Source organism: Pinus tabuliformis, chromosome 9 (assembly GCF_031772625.1).
Source record: "Pinus tabuliformis cultivar Carrire ecotype Pingquan chromosome 9, CPIR1, whole genome shotgun sequence".
NCBI classification, from domain to species: Eukaryota; Viridiplantae; Streptophyta; class Pinopsida; order Pinales; family Pinaceae; genus Pinus; species Pinus tabuliformis.
In genome coordinates this window covers 343,314,355-343,321,325 of record NC_142307.1, presented here as the reverse complement: position 1 = coordinate 343,321,325, position 6,971 = coordinate 343,314,355, and positions in this window count along the sequence as shown.

The following is a 6,971-nucleotide window of genomic DNA, read 5'->3' as shown; positions in this document are numbered from 1 at the left end:
GAGAGGCCAATGGCTCGGCAATCTTTTCATATTTTATGAGTCAGTTGAAAAGAGCTTTAAGGAGACTCGTTTTTTGAGGAACGAGTGATAAATTTGGGTAGCAGCTGATTCCAGGTAAGGTTTGGAATTTTCCAATCACGGTGGTGTCACAAGGATGGATAACAGGATCACTCTTTGCAACTATTCCTCAAAAGGGTAAACAATCAAATGGAGGTGAATGATCGGACAAAACAAAGTGGAGGTGATGATGAGAACACGACCAAGGCTTCAAAGCCTGATGATAATACATTCACGATGGTTATTTACCAGAAAATGGTTCATTTTTTAATGAGCTTAAACTCTGGGGGAACATTTTCTCATTGCTTATGTTTATTTTTTAATGATCTTGAATTCCGTGTTAAAACTGCTCGATTAATGCAGTCGTACAATAAGGATGTCTCATTAAAATCGACATTTTTTCAAAGCTTTGCCCCGCATCCTTTCGTTATGCAAGTTAGGAAATGACCAATCCTACGAGTTTAAAGGGTTAGAGGACCTACAAATTTAAAAAATAAATGGTCTCTCTTCATTTGCATGCCAAAAGGTTTGCATGCCCCCAAGTATAGTTAAGTAGAGCTTCTAGGTTACCCCTCAATTTGTAGAAAAAACATTTGTTTTATCGGGAAAGGCCTACCTTTTCCAGGTTATCCCTCAATTTGCAGACAAAACATTTGTTCTATTGGGAAAGGCCTACCTTAACAGAGGTATCTTATTCTGGTCTAACCCCATTTTCCTAAATGGACGGGCGTGTCAACCAGTCATATATCCTTTGCAGAAACCTACCCTATACCCAAGGTTTTCATGTCGAAACAGGCCAGGGTGCATGCCCCCTGGGTTTCAGTCATATCCTCTGAATCACTCACGCTCATCAGGAGGATGGACTGGGGATTGATGAGACATTCCTTGCGTGAAAAGACCATTCAAGGTTGGTGTATGACTATTTGCTATGTGTGAACCCGGGAATGAACGCTGGTCTACGAGCTTGACCACTCTTCCTTCATGCGGAAAACACATTACTCTAAAGAGTGAGGAGATAGTGGCTCCCATGCAATAAATATATTCATGTCCAAGGAGTAGATTATAATCCAGGGGTCCTTGGACTACCTTTACGTTCATGTGAATGGTTTTCCTTCACAATGTTATCGGCACATTGGGAAGGATCCCTAACGGTCGACTGGTTCCTTTGTCAAAGCCTGTTAGATTCTCATCTTAGGCAAAAGCGATGGAGAACCAAGCACTTTCCAAGCAGTTGAGGAAAGGATACTCACAGAATCCCCTTCATCTATGATGGTACCAGCCATGACCATTCTATATATTTGAGCAATGATTCGAAATGGTACACTAGTCGGTAAACGGGGTCTACCTAGTAGATTCCAATCAAAGGAAACAACTAGGTTGTTTGGAGGTGGGACCGAATAGACGGCCGAATATGACTCTGACGAACTTCCTTCATGCGGTAAAAGAATGGGTAGACTGCCCCCATGTTCATCGGAGTCTGTGCTTACGAAGAGAATTTGAACGGTGTCGTTCTTGTTCTCTTCGGTGACTGTATCATCTGAAGATGGATCCTCTAAAGGTAAGACCGGGTCAACTGGCGCCTCGACCTTTTGACTTTCGTCTGGTGTGGATTCAGATGGTTTATCTTCAATGATAGACGCTTCGGCCGACCACAAGGGCGTGTCAGCCGGATTTTCAACTAGTGACGGACTCGGCAAGAGCTTCTTATATCCAGGAGGAAGCCGTAATGGTGAAATCGGACGGTCGTCCAAAACTCTTTTAGCCTCGTCTAAGAAGGGACAACGGTGGACCGCGTGATCGCCTTCACACAGTTTACAAGGAAATTTACATCTTCCCTTTTGTCCAGGGGCTTCACTTTCACTAGTTGACGGTGTACTTTCAACATGATCATCAGAGGTTGACGACACCGGATTGTGCAAATGAGGAGACTAGTCCCTTAAAATCTGACAGATGCAAGGACAATCTCGATGATAGTGGTCCCCTTTGCAAATGGCACATGGCGATTTAGGCCTGGACGGTGCAGTGTGTGGATTTTCGCTAGACGATGCTTGGTTGCCCCTTTTTGCCTTTGGCTCTTTCTTCTTCTTCACTTTCTTCTTCTTCTTCTTCTCCTTCTTCTTCTCAGTTACTTGATTTTTGGCTTTACCAGCTCCATCAAGCGAAGAGGAAGGAGGAGAGGAAGAATTGGATGAAGTAGAGGGTTGGGGGGTAACTCTGGTATCATTTAGTTGCTGACTTGATTGTTCAGGAATCACAATGTTCTGAACAATAGAAGTTTATAAGAGCCATACGGGCAAGCCGATTGTCAATCCTCGAAGCAACAATGTGTCCATATGGGGTGCGCCAACATCTCCGCAAGAGGAGAAAGGACTAGGATTTCCCTCGAGGGGAACTCCTTGGTTGGTGGACTCCATTTTTCTCAACCTAAGACCAACGTAGGAAAGGTGATATTTATTCCGATTAAAATAAATTTTATACGCTTTGACACAACTTTTTTTTTCAATTTTTAAGAGTCGAGAAAAAACAAAAGATGACTCTAGTCGCCTTCAATTTTTAATGAGCCTGAAGTGAAAAGTGCTCAGATGGACCTTTTCCTTTAAGGAGTCTGAAAAGGAACGAAAGAGACTTCTCTGGAAATCTAGATAGAGGGATTACCAAACCAATCACAAAACTGCAGAATACTTTTTACGGTACGGCAGTCAATCTTCCCGAATGCTATGTTCAGTGCATTGCGATCGATAGGGTGACAGACACGGCTTCCTATGGATAAAGGAGAAAGCCTCTTGTGGTCTCCCAATATATACTCGACGGTACGTGGGAGCACAAGTCCGTACTGGCACTTATCATCTCAAAGTGGAGGAATCACCCAACCATCAATGAAAACAACAGTTACCAGGCTTTACGACGTCGGAATACGTCTCTAGCCTAGACTTATAAATGTTGTGCGTTAGGTTCCAAAGCGTTTTTAGATTCATTAAATTTATTTTACAGTTGATCTTGCTTAAGAAATTTTCCTTTCAGGTTCACCGCATGATGTAGATGTACAATTCCTAAAATGCAATCTAAGATGATAAACAATCATTTAATCTTCTTTTGGAATGAAAATACTAGCTACTAAGGAAAGAGAGATGATATTCTTTCAACATAGAGCAGAGAGCACACACTATATGCACTGTCCTAAATCAAACCAACAAACAGTCTAAATGCAAATGCACATGCATGTATTTGTTTTCAGCCTTCTTAATGTGTGAATGATAATAAGAAAGCTAAGCGCAAATCTGAATTATTTTTCAAAGCGACGTTACTAGCAAGTTTCTTTTCAAGACAAAATGAGGACAATGACGACACTTTGCGATTTGGAATTGAAAACTTGATTTCGACACTTGAAAAACTACTAATTCAAATCAAATACAAGAGTAACAGTGTAATCAACTATCAAGAACAATCAGATTCTCTTCTATGACTGAAAACGACACTTGCAACACTTTCAAATCAAGAAACGACAGTTCAATTACGCTAGCTATTTGTAAAAGAGAACTAAAAATGGCTCAAAATACATAAAACATTTACAGTCCTTTGCACAATGGAGGTGGAATAATGGAAAGGAAGGGGGTTTCAACAGAGGTGTACTGACTGAAGGCAGCAAAAATCCTGAATAGAGCTGAAAAGAGTGAACACAGAAACCAAAATCTAAGAGCAGAAGAGGCCTTGTCTGATCAGTGCACCTGTAACACAAGGAAAAAGGATGCAGTGCACCTACTACACTCGGGAAGTGAGATGCATCCAGAATCCAAAGAAGAGACAGTGCGCTGGACCAGGGACGAGACTTTAACTGGGTTCCGGGTCACAGTTTGCAGCTCAGTTCAGGGATTTAGGTCAAGCAAGTGGTAATCAGTAAATCAATCACAGGGGTAGATCTAAGGAGGTTACGAGAGCCACCACAAGGGCAATTAGAGAGCTTGTAAATCGATTGTTCAGTTCATAAACAAAACCCGGAGATAGACTGAAACAGCATTGATCTACTTTGCACTTGCATAGCAAATGTAGTTTGAAGGCTAGCTGGCTTGACTTCAGGCTCTGTCTGTAAGTTTATAAAGTAAACAAATGTAGGTAAACAAACAATCTATTCACTCCCCAGTGGAGTCGCCATTTTGTTATGGGGAAATCTAGTGTCTATGCAGAGCTGCTAGTCCCACTAAGGCTGGTAGCTACCTTAGAAACAAACAAACTAAAACTACTTTCGTTTTCCTTTATGAGAAATACATAAGAGGGGAATAAAGGATACCAACCTCTGCCTTTCTCCTGGTTCCTTTCTTGATTCCTCTCCCTTCTGATAGATCTTTACCACTCGCTTCCTCGTCTACCCAGCTTCAAGGAGCACCTATAGAATCAAAGCAGCATAACACTATCCAAGAACATAGATCTATTATCATAAGCAATATAGGACCAAATATATATTGACTACAAAAATGCATATATCATCAATCATACAAGAATGTGGAGGAAAACTTGAATAGCTTTATTAATAATCAAGAATAGCAAAGAGGATTACAACCAATTGTTCTGACCCAGCATCATCCTCTCATCAAGAAAGCCTTTCTTCACCTCATGAAAAGCTTAGATCACCCAACACTATGATGTTACACCAAGAAACCAGCAACACTTCCTTACAAGATACAAAATTCCAGCCCCTGGATCTCTGGGATGAGGGATCCATATATAGATGTTTGCAAGGGGGATGAGTCAGCTTTTGAGATTTGATTAGTGTCCTCTCTCTGATAGTTCTTGAATCCACTTGGAGATTCATGATCTCTTACTCATTCCTGGGTGAATACAGAGAGGCAAGTGTCACAGGAGAAGTTTCTGGAAGATTCCATGATCCTCCACCTTGCAGATTAACCCTGCCATTTGTCCACTCTCACCCATCGCACCCCATAGAAGGGCTTTTCAAGATGCATCTCACCTCCTGTGTGTATTTAGGTGGGATGCAGTGCACTTAGACCATGGAGTAAGTGAGATGGTCCACTTTTGACCAGTTCTGAGCAGTTTTTCATGGAGAACTTCTGGGAGAAGGTGTAATCAGTTGACCTTGTTCTTTTAGAGGTTGGAACAACACTTTTAGGGCCTTAAGAGCCCTCGGTTTATGGACATTTATGATTGGGGTTGCAGTGCCCAAAAATGTCTATAACAGGGTGCAGTGCTCATGGGCCCTCAGCTCTGTAATCACTTCATCTTGCAAAAGGTGGAGCACTTCACCAAGGAGCACTAGCAGATTCAACCCTACTCCCTCTAGTGTGTTGATAGTGGACCTGTCAGCTTCTTTCTCCGTGGTCAGTGCTCCATCAGGAAACACTATCACACTGGAGGCCTTCATGTGCAACATCTCAGTAGGTTCTAAAATGTCGATAGCAAGGTTGGTAGACACCGTGCCACCCTGTGATGTATGGATCTGCAGCTCCCACAAACCTGTATGTGGCCCCCAATACTAGTTGCTACTACTGTTCAAACTATTGTAGGGCCTTGGTACTGACATCAGACACCATGTCACCGATGTCATGCAATTCACCCTATGTTAGCGTGATTGGGTCTGGCAATGTCTTAGTGGCCTTAGATTTCTTCCTGGACCCTCCTTTCTCTTGCTCCCTTAGACGCCTGATGCAGGCGGATGTTGCTTGTGGGTCCTCACCATGCTTCTCTGTTTGATCATTTGTCTCTTCTTCTGTCTCGGGTGAAGGCGACCTCATGCCTTTGTCAAAGCCTCGCTCTGTTCCACCCATTTGCTTCTCTGTCTATTGAGTGGCATCGTGCTCCACCTAGGCCTTGTTAGCTAGTTGTGTCATCTTTAACCCTGCCTCCTCCTTCTTTCTTTTTGTGGTAGACTTGCTCCCTCCCACTACCAAGTCTGCTTTAGTTCGCCAATCTACCAGCCATCAATCAAGTACTACATCAATGGCATCATCCGTTGCCAGGTAAGGAAAATCATACCATTTCTACGCAGGTTCCTTCCACGCCTTGATGGCAACATGGTGAAAATTTTCTTTAAACTCTTCATAGCCATGCTGGTTGGCAAACACCGTAGGCAACAACCATGGTTTGTTATTGATGGCCATGCGGATGTTCATCTCCATCAAGATCCAAAAGATCTTGCTGTACTTGATGCCTTGTGCATCTTTGGTCTCCCACAATGAAGCGTACTTCACTGCTTCTGGTAGGTTTGGGTGACCGAAGGAAATTGGCTGTCCTCTGGCAACTCCCATGCTATTAGCACAATCAACAACAAGAGCCACATGTAGTGGAATGTCTTGCTAAGCTCCTGAGCCTCGTGGTAGTTCGCAATGAACTCACGTGGAGATAGTCTACCCAATTGAGCTAAAATCCTTCGCTGCACTGGGCTGCTAGCGTGACGAAAAGCACCGACACCTCATTGATGTGACACTTCCTCATCACCTTCTCTGCTAAAATCTGCGTAGCCGCCTTTACAGCAGGGTCATAGATGTTGGATATGGCATATCCACGTGACTTCTTTACCATCTTAAACTTCTGTTTCATGGCCTTCACGAGGGCCTTCTCACCACCTTTTCCACCAAATATCATGCCCAGATTTTCTCCTGTTTAAGGCAACCATGTGATCCTATGGATCAACCTATCAGTGATGGGTATTGGCTCCTCCAGTCATAGAAACCCATCATGCACCAAGCATAGCAGCTGCTTGATGACCAATATTATAACTGGGGTGCGATTGTAGTGTGGCACCCATAGCAGGATTGCAAACCTGCCTTGTCTACTCCTTTGAGCCACTTCCATGGCTCCAATGTGGTCATTCCGGTAGTTGTATCGATAATGCAACGCATCAACTGATCGGTCACCAGGTGTGGGAACTTCTCATGGTTAGCCAAGTCCCAGTCTTTGAGTTT